The 12,542-nt window shown below is 32.1% G+C and overlaps 1 protein-coding gene and 1 pseudogene across 4 annotated transcripts in view; one reads left to right on the top strand and one right to left on the bottom strand.

Annotated features, from left to right (window-relative positions):
- The window catches only part of LOC130446732 (uncharacterized), a 233,304-nt gene that overhangs the window by 139,956 nt on the left and 80,806 nt on the right, over positions 1 to 12,542 (bottom strand). The window lies entirely within an intron of this gene.
- Positions 7,289 to 7,982, top strand: LOC130446861 (40S ribosomal protein S2-like; annotated as a pseudogene).

The following is a 12,542-nucleotide window of genomic DNA, read 5'->3' as shown; positions in this document are numbered from 1 at the left end:
CAATCTACATTCCATTGTACAGACTTTCTCACGAAACCTATCAGCGTAAGGATCCAAATTAAGAAGGAGGCTTGTGGCCACAATCACTTCCATATCAATTGCATTCCTCTCAATCTACATTCCATTGTCCAGACTTTATCACGAAACCTATCAGCGTAAGGATCCAAATTAAGAAGGAGGCTTGTGGCCACAATCACTTCCATATCAATTGCATTCCTCTCAATCTACATTCCATTGTACAGACTTTCTCACGAAACCTATCAGAATAAGAACTGAATTTATCAGATAGTTTTTTGCTTTTCTATTCCTAGTACTAAGTACACGTGGTAAACTCTACGAAGCGAAAGATCGACAAAATCTCCTTTCGAACACCTCTTTCAATCCTATTTTTTCTTTCTTTATTCGTAAGGTCTGTGGTGAATAATAATCTAAAATATCCTGAGCCCATATTTTTGAAATTATTTAAGTTAACGGTTTTGCAATGCCGCAAAACTGTTATGATTCAACGAAATGCATTGGGACAGTTCATTTGGCCATTCCATTGCTGTAATGACGCCGTATTAAAGTATGAAATGTACTGATTGAGAAAAATGAAGCGGAAATAATTGAGGTTATAAAATGCAGTCACTGTATTTGTAGTAGCTACTCACTTACTCAAAATAAGTTTTCGGATATCATTCATATAGATCACGATGACAAAAGAAAACGTATCAGTAAAGTATCATCAACACAAACATGGCAATAACTCATATTGTCATTTTTTTCTTGTTAATCTTGATTTATTTGGTTTTATCCATTATATAGTTGCCACTTTTTTTATATCTGAGCTGCATTTTCTCTCTTATTTAACCTATAAATAAAAATTTGGCCTGCATCCTCGCCAATTTTATGTTAAACAGTTAATCTAGTTGACCTACATTTCTACTCAGTATATAAAATATATAATCGATAAAAAACCTTTTACAAAAGATTTTATCAGGTTTAAAATGTCGTTAAATCATTGATTGTGACTTGTGACCCACTAACAGTAACAGAATTTTTTTTGAGAAATAATCAAGACTGGATAAAAAATTAGAACGAAAATTAAAGATATCAAAGTAATAAAAAATTTGTGGTTCAATGACAATCATTATTTTAATTTTCGATAGTTCGAGAAGGGATAGGTAATGACTGTAATGGCAATCCAATTTTGTATAATTCTGATTGTAGTAATTGTATTTCTTTAACAATAATTTAAAATAATAGTGCAATATCTAAATTATATTATTGAATTACATTTGGATTCTGCAGACCAAACTAAGTAAAAAAATTCTATTGCCGTAAATACCTGCAAGCTTTTTTTCAACCCACTGAAACCATCGTTATTTCCATACCAACTATAGTATAAGAGCCAATGTCATTTTTGATTAATGATTTATTTAAGTCCTATTTTTTGAGAGACTGTTGTCGGGGGTTTACATGCCATCCGTGAAGACAAGCTCTGGAATTTGGCGGGCCATGTGATCAGAAGAACAGACAATCAGTGGACCAAAAGAATTATTGAGTCCAAATCGATAGAAGATGGCCTTCGAAGTACAAGACGCCCACTGACACGATGGTCTAACGATATTAAGAGGATGGTTCCCAGTTAGATGACACTTGCTGGGGTCGTGTATAGTGGCAAAAATTAAAGGAGGCCTGTATCCAGCAGAGGATGCGACTGGCAGTTCGATTATGTTGATGATGATGATGATGAAGAGAATGACAGAACATCTCCAACATGTCGTGAAAACAATGAATTTTTTAATTGAGCTTCTTTTTCTAGTTTGTTGTTAAATGATCTATTTCGAGTGTACATGAAAATTGGCAGAACAAAATATATTGCCTTGATCGAACGAATTTAACATTTCTTATACGCGCCTTTATTGAGCGATTTATCTTACAATAATATATGTTATGATTGCTCAAATTGAAAATGGATTATATTGATTATAACTTGGAAAATATGATAGACAAGAAACAAAACAGGTACTCGAATGAGATTTATTATTATCTTCTTCTTCGTCTTCTTCTTACGTTAGGACTAGGTCCTGTATTTTCATCAAGGGTTCGCCATGAGTAGTTGGGATGCTGAGGACCAGCTGTATTTATTTCGCCAAATTAAATCTCTAAGGTATCCTGATATTAATGCTGCCTTCGTTGTTTGTACTTTTACTTCTTTCTTTAGATTTCTATCGCTTGTTATGTTTGTTCCTAGATATTTGAAGGACATCACTTGTTCTACGCTCTGATCGTAGATCGCTAGTTTACATCTTCTCGGTTCTAGATATTGTGTGAGATTTTGTTTTTTGTGGATATTTGCATTTATATATTATATTATATATTATTTATATATTATTGATATATTATAAGCCTCCTTTTTAAAATGTAGGTCATAATTTTCGAGCGACGATCGGAAGGGCTATGCAAAATAATATTGTAGTGGAAATTACGATCATCAACGTGAATGCTCTATCGAAACACAAAACAACAAAAAATGAATGCTATGGAAAGATAAATGCTTTAGTAGGAAAAGTTACGACGATATCAAATTGATAATGATATGAAAGCAAACCTAGGCAGAGCAAACGATTCAAGTATGTGACAAAAGGTGGAAGTAAGCACCAGGAAAGGAAGATGATCATGAGATTTGATCATAAGAAAATACATGAAGCAACCAGGATATCACCGAACGGGAGAATTAGATAGATCATGTACTTATGGAGAGAAACTACGAAAGTTTTAGGGGGTGGATGCAGACAGACACGTGGAACGTGAAAAACTTCAAAAAACTAAAGAATAAGATGATGAATAAGTGTAATATGAATGGCCATGAAAAGCCAGGAATAGAGGACGTAGATGAGAAATGGAAACAAAAAGAATGAGCAGTCAAGGAAGCCATGCAAGAATATCTAGATCTTTATATTAACCATAATTCAGCAGATATAAATGTTTAAATGTGAAAAATAATTACTGAATTATTTTATTTCCAATTTTCAACTATATAATTTGATATTTAATTATATTTTTTCTACAATAACTAAACGCATATCGAAATTCACTTCACTTTTTAAGTACGTCCCTGTTATTGTTTATTTTGCATATGAAATTTACGTAAATAACAGCTTTGCAGATAGTAAGTCATAAAAGAATGACTTGGAACTAACTATGCTACTGTTACATTTGAAACGACAAAAGTAAAAACCTTCACTAACCGCATTTAATAATTCATTTTCTTAAGAATATTAAATCTGACAAACGAACAATCACAAAGAAATGGTTTGACTTAATGTAGGCTTGGTACTTCCTTTTGAAATATATGCAGACATCTAAATCGACTTTAAACGACAATCTCTTATTTTTAACATCGTAACAGTTCCTGCATGCCTAACCCATTTTACCGTCCGCCCATGACCTTAATGACAACAACTTTTGTCATTCTCTCTTTCATTCGACGATTTTATCGTCTATAAAGAGAATATAAAGAGAAGAAAATATTTGTTCCCAATGAAAATCAATTCGTAATACGAAAATAACTGATTTGATTTCACAATTACGTCAAAATACTCACTGGCTTGCTGACGAAGAGACGTTTCAATTTGTTACAAGATGGGATTTCGTAATATTACATTCAATTTCCAACATGATAATCATCATTTTATATATATGTGAATCATTGACACGACTATGCTAGAACAGAATAGCTTTCATCACTTTAATAATTTTGTATAAATAAACTATTGGGTAATTTTAAATTATTTCAATTTTCTAAAGGCACGTTTGATAAAACGACACAGAGTTGCGGGAAATTCCGGAATTATTTTATTACTAATAAAAAAAACCAGTTAATGCCGTAGTATACCATAAGCAGATACTAATTCAAATCTTGAAAAGTTTAAGTAGACGTTAGATTTTTCTTAAAAAATATTGTATGAAATATGAAAACTTAGGACTCACCATAAAAGTTGAAAAAACTAAATTCATGGTTATGAGTAAAAACCCAAATATTAATATTAACCTTATTCTCAAACTGAATGGAAAACAAATAGAATGCGTGCAAAAATACAAGTATCTTGGTTCAGTCATAAAGGCTCAAATGAATCCAGACGAAGAAATCAAGATCAGAATTGAAATGACTCGAAAGGCAAGTACTCTTCAACAATTTCAAACACATATCTAAACCACCACGTCAGAATAGTATTCATGAAATGTTATAAGTGGTCAGTAGTGCTGGACGGAGTGGAAACTTGGACCTTGAAAGCTGATATGATCAAATAACTTGAGATGTGACTATAGACGCATCCTAAAGATACCCTGAACTGACAGAATCATCAACGACGAAGTACTAAGACGCATTGGACGCAAAAGAAATGTTGACGATTGTTGACAATTATTAAGATAAGAAAAACATCTTACATAGAACACGTCTTACGCAACGACAAATACTGTACAGAACATAACACAGTTTTGTTTCATGTTGCGAGGGACAGAGACACATTTTTAAATGTGGTCGCCATCCTTCAATGAGAAGACGGCATGAGAAGAAGAAGAAGAAGAATATTCTGTTTTTGATAAAAACTTCTTCATAAATATCCTCAATGTTAAATACCTAAGCTGTTGAGTGTACGTCAAATCTAGCGAAAGATAACAAACAAACTACAAAAACACTAGTGAACCTAATGTGACTACTAAACCATATATTTTGAATCAGAGACCTTGTATGGCCTCATCAGATTTGACATCAACAACGAACTAAAACGATGGCTGAAATATCAAGGTTTGAGACACTCCAAAAAATTCATAACCATATTAGATACGAAGTTTGAGGAGCTACTGGTGGTGTCCAGAAATGACATTAAGCTTGGTTGGTGGTCAAATAACACCTAAGATGATAGTCGTAGCAGAAAACTACAACTGGAGATTCTGCAAGTGAGCTATAGAGACAGCAGAGCATATACCTTGTGAATATCCTGCCCATTTCATCAAAAGGTACCTCGAAGGAATAGTGCTTGGGAAAATGACAACTAAAATTTGTGAAAAATTACGAAAGCATAACTCTTATCGTGTGAAACAAACATCGTGGTGGTTACGGGAAATAAAAGAAACAAGTAAATAGAAAAGAAAAGAGCATGGAAAAATCACATATCGAATCAAAACAGTATAATATTTACAAAGAATAAAGAAAATAAACAAAAGAACTAATTGAGACATTAAAGAATGAAAAATGGCAAAAATTTGGAAAAAAAATAGAAGAACACTCCAAAGCAAATCAAATACTCTTCTAAAAAATAATTAAAAATATGAGAACAGAGAAACAGCAGGACACTGATTTTTTAAAAAATTTGAAAGGCGAAATGTTAAAAAAGGAATATGAAATCATACAAAGAACGAAAGAATATTAGCAGAAACTACTCAATGAGTCCAGAACATATAGAAGAAATTGTACAAAATTAACATAACGAGTCACATATAAAAATTAGTAAAGAAGAGATAGAACATGCAATAACAAATCTAAAGAATGGAAAAACATCAGGATTTGGAAAGTAACTTCAGAAATTATCAAAAACATGGACCAAAAAGGAAAATATTGTATTGATACGCTAATAGATTTTTATGCTGAAATTGAGGCTGCTGTTTTTGCTAAAATATTAGATGAATTGCTTTAGGGATTTAATGCCTTGTGCCAAGGTAAATATCTGACGTCAGATAAATGAAAAAAAAAGACAGAAATAAATAAAAAAATACGGGAATTAAATTTTTTAAATTAATTGAAAAATTGACCAACTTTGGTCTAAGTAGGTGGAGTTAAGAAGAGTTTATGATTGTTACAGTAAAGTGAATGAGATTGGTTTATTTAAAATATCTAAATAATGTTCCAATTTATTAAAAATTACCTGATTATTATAATAATGCATAAGCTTCTCAATTCTATTCTGTAATCCACAATTTTTATAATAAATAGTCACAATACACGATATCTTATAGATATAGATATTTATGGAAACTATTCATAAGTAACTAGAAGCAATAAATAAACTAGAAAAGATACTTTTTCATTCTCTTCGACATCTCTAGGTTACTACACTCATATACTAACGCAAACACAACACTTTAATCACGACAGTAAATCTACTAGCGATAAAAATCTTTGGCACTTGCTACGCGTCGACTAGTCAACATCGAGTGTACTTCGCATGACATATTCTTCATTCGTTACATTTGTTTTATTTGTTATTATCTATGGACGCTAGTAGTGGAAGGTCAGGTGGCTGGCGCGTCCCGTTTTGAAATTAGCTCATGTATGGTGTGTGATATTAGTGTTATAATGTAGCACTGACTGTGGGGGAAATGAACTCTGGTGCTACTAGAGCGTAAAATTATATATTTAACCAATTTATCACATAATATTTATTTTTAACTATTTTTACTTATTTTATCCATTCATTAGACTAGTAGTAATAGTGAGAAAGAGAGTAAGTAACTTTTGTATTTGCTTTTTCACTTATACACTTTTTAAATAGGAATATTATTTGAAACTAAATAAAATTATATAGATGATCAGTAATGCTTTTCTTATTTATTTATACGATTTCTATTCATAGGGTTAATTAATAGACACTGTCTCTCACGTTGTTAATTCATTTAAAAACTATACACTACACTAACTTATAATTATCACTTAACTAACTCAAATAATTTACCTAAATTCCTTAATTACTTTTATTTCGGTCTGTTCATTTCGACTATTTATTATAGACTTAACTAATTTAAGGTCAATTTGAATATTGAATTTTGAATCCTATAAATTTAAATAATTATACAAGCATTAATATTATTCAAAACCACCGAAAATCTTAATTAATTATTTCTTAGACGATGATTACATAAGTATTTGAAAGCTCGGAAAATATATTAACGTTAGTCCACTTTTGTGTTTCGTTGCCACCTTCCTCATTAGAAATCGCAAACCAAAAGATTTATAAAAGTTCTAGAAAAATATAGAAACAAAACGAGCTAATAGTAATGTTTCAAGTAAATTGCCAGCTAGCTGTGGTGTACCTCTGGGTTGAGTGTCCAGTTCTTTCTTTGGTATTCATTAATGATGTCACAGAATTACGAATTAATGCTGAATTCACTTCACTCGCAGATGACACCAGTGTAACCTGGAGTAGTCCAGATATATAATCCTTACATTATATCATCATAGGCAAAGATCTCATTACTATCAAGTCTTTTCTTCCGTTGTCGTCGAAAAAGAGGGAACTGAACAATGTTTGACGCAGCTCCAGCCAGTGGACGTGGTGGATTCCGTGGTGGTTTTGGTGGTAGTGGGCGTGGTGGTAGCCAAGGAGGTACAAGAAGCTGCGGTTGAGGTCGTGGACGCGCATGTGGTCTTGGAAAGACAGACCATAAAGAATGGATACCAGTCACTAAGTTAGGACGTTTTGTGAAAGATGGAAAAATCGATCACTTTTTGTCCATTAAGGAATTTGGTTGAATCATTGATCATTTTATTGAGCCCGACCTAAATGATGAAGTATTGAAAAACATGCTAGTACAGAAACAAACTCGTGCCGGGCAACATCTTCGATTCAAGGCTTTTGTTGCTATTGGAAACAGTAAAGGTCATATTGGTTTGAGGGTGAAGAGAACTATTATTTTGGCTAAGTTATCTATAGTACCTGTCCGTAGAGGTTACTGGGGTAACAAGATTGGTCACACAGTACCTTGTAAGGTAATTGGTTAAGTGTGGATCTGTTACTGTGAGGTTAATTCCAGCTCTCCGAGGTACTGGAATCGTATATGCTCCTGTACCTAAAAAACTTCTTCGGATGTCTGGTATTGAGGACTGTTATACTTTAGCTAGAGGTTCAACTGGTACATTGGATAATTTCGTTAAAGCTACTTATGCAGCCATAGCTAAAACGCATGCTTACTCGACACCTGATTTGTGGAAAGGATAAAGTTCCTTATTTGCTGACTATTTGTCATCGCTATGTTACTGGACCTTCACGTACGAACAGTGCTTAATATTCCATAATTGTGATTCACGTTTTTTTAATAAAGTCATGATCTGACATGAACGGTCTCTGTTTAAACACTGAGAAAACTTTAATTTCATCCTATAAAGGATCTTTACCATACGATTAAGTTTCTTGGTCTACATATTGACAGTGTCCTTCAATGACCTGTACATGTAGACAACTTGGCAAAAAATTATCTTCTGCTTGTTTTGCAGATAAATCTGTGTCTGAATAGCTCGATTCTCGTACTGCTTGAAAAACTTACTACTCGGTATTCGATTCTTCGCCATAGTTAACTTCCTGGGGGTTTTGAAGTTTGCACCTTTTCGAATCCATCTTAAAATTACAAAAAAAGCTATTCGTTATATTTATGGTTTGAGTAGAAAAACGCATTGCGAATTCTATTTTGAAAAACAAACAAAATTTTAACTCTCTCCTCTCTTTTCATTTTGGAATCTGTTTGTTTAGTTCGCAAAAACTTTCAAATTAATGCCCACTCTACTAGAAGAAAGAATTTGGACATTTACTCAACTATACCCACTTCTGTTCTGGTAAAAAATTCCATCATCTACAGCTCCATAAAATTATTTTATCAGCTAAATTTGGAATTAAAAATGAGAAATAAATTTAATAGTACGGTCAAATTAGACCAAAAAATAAGAATGAAGCTACATAAATACCCACCAAGATGAAAATCAGTGAGATTGTTAAGAATATAATTAAAAATAAAATTTGAAAGTTCCCCATCATTCCTGTGTATGGAAAACCAATTTATTCAAGGTCAAAGGTAAAAAATAGCTTTTTCGCGATTTTTAGCAAAACGATGAGTTTTATCATAAAAATACTACAGATCAAAGTTGTAATCGTCATAATATGCATGAAAACGCTATATATATATATATATATATATATATATATATATATATATATATACATCTCTAGAGTTGTGATAAAAAGATTACTGCTGAAAATATTTTGGTCAAACAAGCTAATTGATTCTTGAAAGAGCAATAGAGCAATTCAATTTGACAGACACAACTATTGTTGCTGGTTAAAATGTAAACCGCTCGATTTCCAACTGGAAAAAAAATTTTAAAAAGCAGGAAAAGCTCAACATCAATCGGAAATTTATTAATCATTTTTGCAAAGTGTCAAATCATGTACTATGTTTACACGCAATAAATCATAGATGGCGTCGGAACGTGTGTGTATTATAACGATTACAACTTTTTAAATCATTATATCTCAGAAACAGTGGCTCGTAGGAAAAAATGTATTGATACGTTTTTTGTAGATAATTTTACGATTTACAATTTTTTCCGAAGTATTTTCATGATAAAACTTACCGTTTTGTTGAAAATCGTCATTCCATATACAGGAATGATGGGGAACTTTCAAATTTTATTTTTAATTATATTTCAAACAATTTTACTCATTTTCAGTTTAGTGGGGATTTATGTAACTTCTAATGTCTAAATTGACCGAACTATAATAAGTTCCGAAGATTGACAAATACATTTCTGCTTGAAAAATCTTATTATTCTGTGGCAGAGTAGTGAAGAATAATGAAATAAGATTATAATATATTATAATTACTATAATAAGTATATTTTTATATTTTTTTATTATTATAAAATTGTGTCGCTTTGTCGGTAAAAATTAAAAATTTTGTAATGACAACAAAGCTTATCCCCCCCCTCTCTCTCTCTCGATATAATTATTTTTTAAGTTCCACCTCAAAACCACTGACATACCTACTGTCTTCACTTTATTTCTTGCAGTCTCATTCATTTGCTGATATGTTAGGCACAGTACATACATACTAATTGTATTAGATTCGCCGAGCCATAGAGATTAAATAACTCCTTTCGTGCTAATAGACAACTAACATACCTGAGAACACCTATTTTTCTTTCTTTTCCGATAATGCACTCGCACCTCAGACAAGGCTACCAGAGTACCAGGTACTTAGCATATCAAATGGCAAATCACCCCATAAAATATTCTCAGTACCAAGGAACGTAATCGATCTAGAAATGCGTGCTGACTCAAGGCCTTCTCGATATAATGGATCATCGATGTTGCCACATATTTTGTGATTTTTCGAAAAACATATAATACAGGGAACAACAAAAGATAATCGGTATTGTATTTAACTTAAATTTGCGGAAAAATTGCTATTTTACTATGTTTATTAAGAACATTCTACTTTACATACATAATAATCTTTTTGATTGGTTCGTTTTTTAGGAATATACTAAAATTTTTTATTGAGAGATTCTTTATTTTGGAGTGAGAATTTAACAAATCTAATTACATTATCAGCTACTTCACTACATAAGTATGTGGAATCTGGAATCTCTAGGTGAGAAATATTTCATCCGAAGAAACCCGTTCAAATTTTCATCGTCATCATTATCATCAAATAAAAGTGTTCACTCCTTAAAAACGTATATTTCCTGGCAAGCAGTTCAATCATTTTAAAATCTATTCAATAAATTTCGCGAAGAATATCTGACTGAATTGTTAAATTTAGATTACATAAACAATAAAAATTGATGATTAATTTCATTTTAAGTTTGTTAGAGCTGCTTCTAAGAATATATAGTAAATTAACGAGGTTTTAAAAAATTAACATAGCTGGTAGATATTAAGAATCCTTACTAAGATAAGTTTACGGATGAATTATTGAGACTCGTGAATTGAAATATATATTTGGCAACATAGTATTCTGTAAACCAACTTCAATAGAAGTTTGAACACCCATTAAGGCATGTTCACAGTCTTGTTGCGTCTAGAGATAAAAAGCAAATAAGTAAACAAAAAGGAAGATAGTTTTCATGTTAGCTACTCTGATTTTTCATGTTATCATAGTATTTTTACACCTCCGAGTGTGGGATGTTCTCTTGTTTTTCTTAGCTTGGTATTTTTTCTAGTAAAGGTCGGTATTGTTGAATCACGCAAAGGCATGGGATTCTACCGTTTTTATTTTGAATTATTTCTCTGATATATGGTCACGACTTTAAACTGGATGAAAACAAGAATAAAATGGCACCTGCAAAATGAATATCACAATTTTGTTAGTTGAATATATTAATATTAAAAAAAAAACAAATGAATCTATGATAGTGCACTGTTTTTGCTACCTCTCACTTGCAGTCACAGTAATTAATGCCCAAGTTTTAACTATTTCTTGAACGTTAATTGTACATTATCCTAAGGTGATTAAATTAACAAAAATTTTCTTATCTCTCTTGTCTGTTTTTCACTATAGCATACCTTAACTGTTACTCGAATTTCTAGGTATTTCTAGAGATCATCAAATACATAGAAAGTCTCTCTTGGATGCAGCGAGTAAGCTAATATACGAGGTTGTATTGATATCTACTTAGCATAAACCAGTTCCATGCATAAACAAAATATTGCGTTACCATAGCGACGAACAATAATTTATTAGAAGTGTCAGTGTAAAGTTTGACGTCAAAAAAGTAATCCAGAAAAATTGGAGTATCGAGCCATCATCAAGTATTGGGAAAAATTGGGCATTGGGCTAAAACAGATATATGAAGTACTGAATATTTCATACGAACGCGTTAATCATATAGTTCACGTCAATTTGGACATGAGAAAAATTGCTGCAAAATGGATCCCGAAATGTTTGAATGTTGACAAAAAGCGTGCAAGGGTAGAAACATCGCGTTCGATCTGTGTTCGATTTGAAAACGATGTAGACTTATTAAGCCGAATGGTTACTATGGATGAGACTTGGGTACATTTCTACAATCCAGAAACAAAGCAACAAAAATCTGATGAAAAAGTTCTTGCTTCAGTTTTTTGGGATTGCCGTGGAGTAATTATGATTGATTTTTTGGATAAGGGAGATTATTATTCCACATTACTGACCACTACGAGAAAAAATTGAAGAGAAAAGACGCAGAAAGCTATCCAAAGGTGTCATGTTGCACTGAAAAATACTAGAACACTCCCCTTAAACAACATCTTTGGCTCCGTCCGACTATCATCTCTTTCCTCAACTGAAAAAGAATTTTTCAATATATCTTCGTACAGTATGGAGTCTTTTTATTCTTCCCGATGTAGAGATTGATTTTCAGATGCTTGATTCTTGGACTCCTGTTCTAGCTGCAGCTTTCAGCGCCAAATTATAATTATGAGTATCTATTCAATATGCCAAATAACGACTAAATAAAATTCATAAATATTTACATACCCTTTAATCAAAGAAGCCATTATATCAATTTTCTCCAAAAAACTCATAGTAATGCATCAAGGTCTCGCAAACAATAATGATGAACAAAATCTGGAAACCAACACCTCATATATTAAACATACGGGTTAATTGCAACTTGATCACTTGTAGGTAAATTGAAATCATGTCCGCAGATATGTCCTTTTTGTAGATCGGTTTGGATTCAATTTTTGCAATCTAAATCATCGTTTTTCCCTGATAGCAGAGCACCAATATCCCCTCTAAAATGTTCT

The sequence above is a fragment of the Diorhabda sublineata genome, chromosome 7 (assembly GCF_026230105.1).
Source record: "Diorhabda sublineata isolate icDioSubl1.1 chromosome 7, icDioSubl1.1, whole genome shotgun sequence".
Classification (NCBI taxonomy): Eukaryota; Metazoa; Arthropoda; class Insecta; order Coleoptera; family Chrysomelidae; genus Diorhabda; species Diorhabda sublineata.
This window is presented reverse-complemented; position numbering and strand designations above follow the sequence as displayed.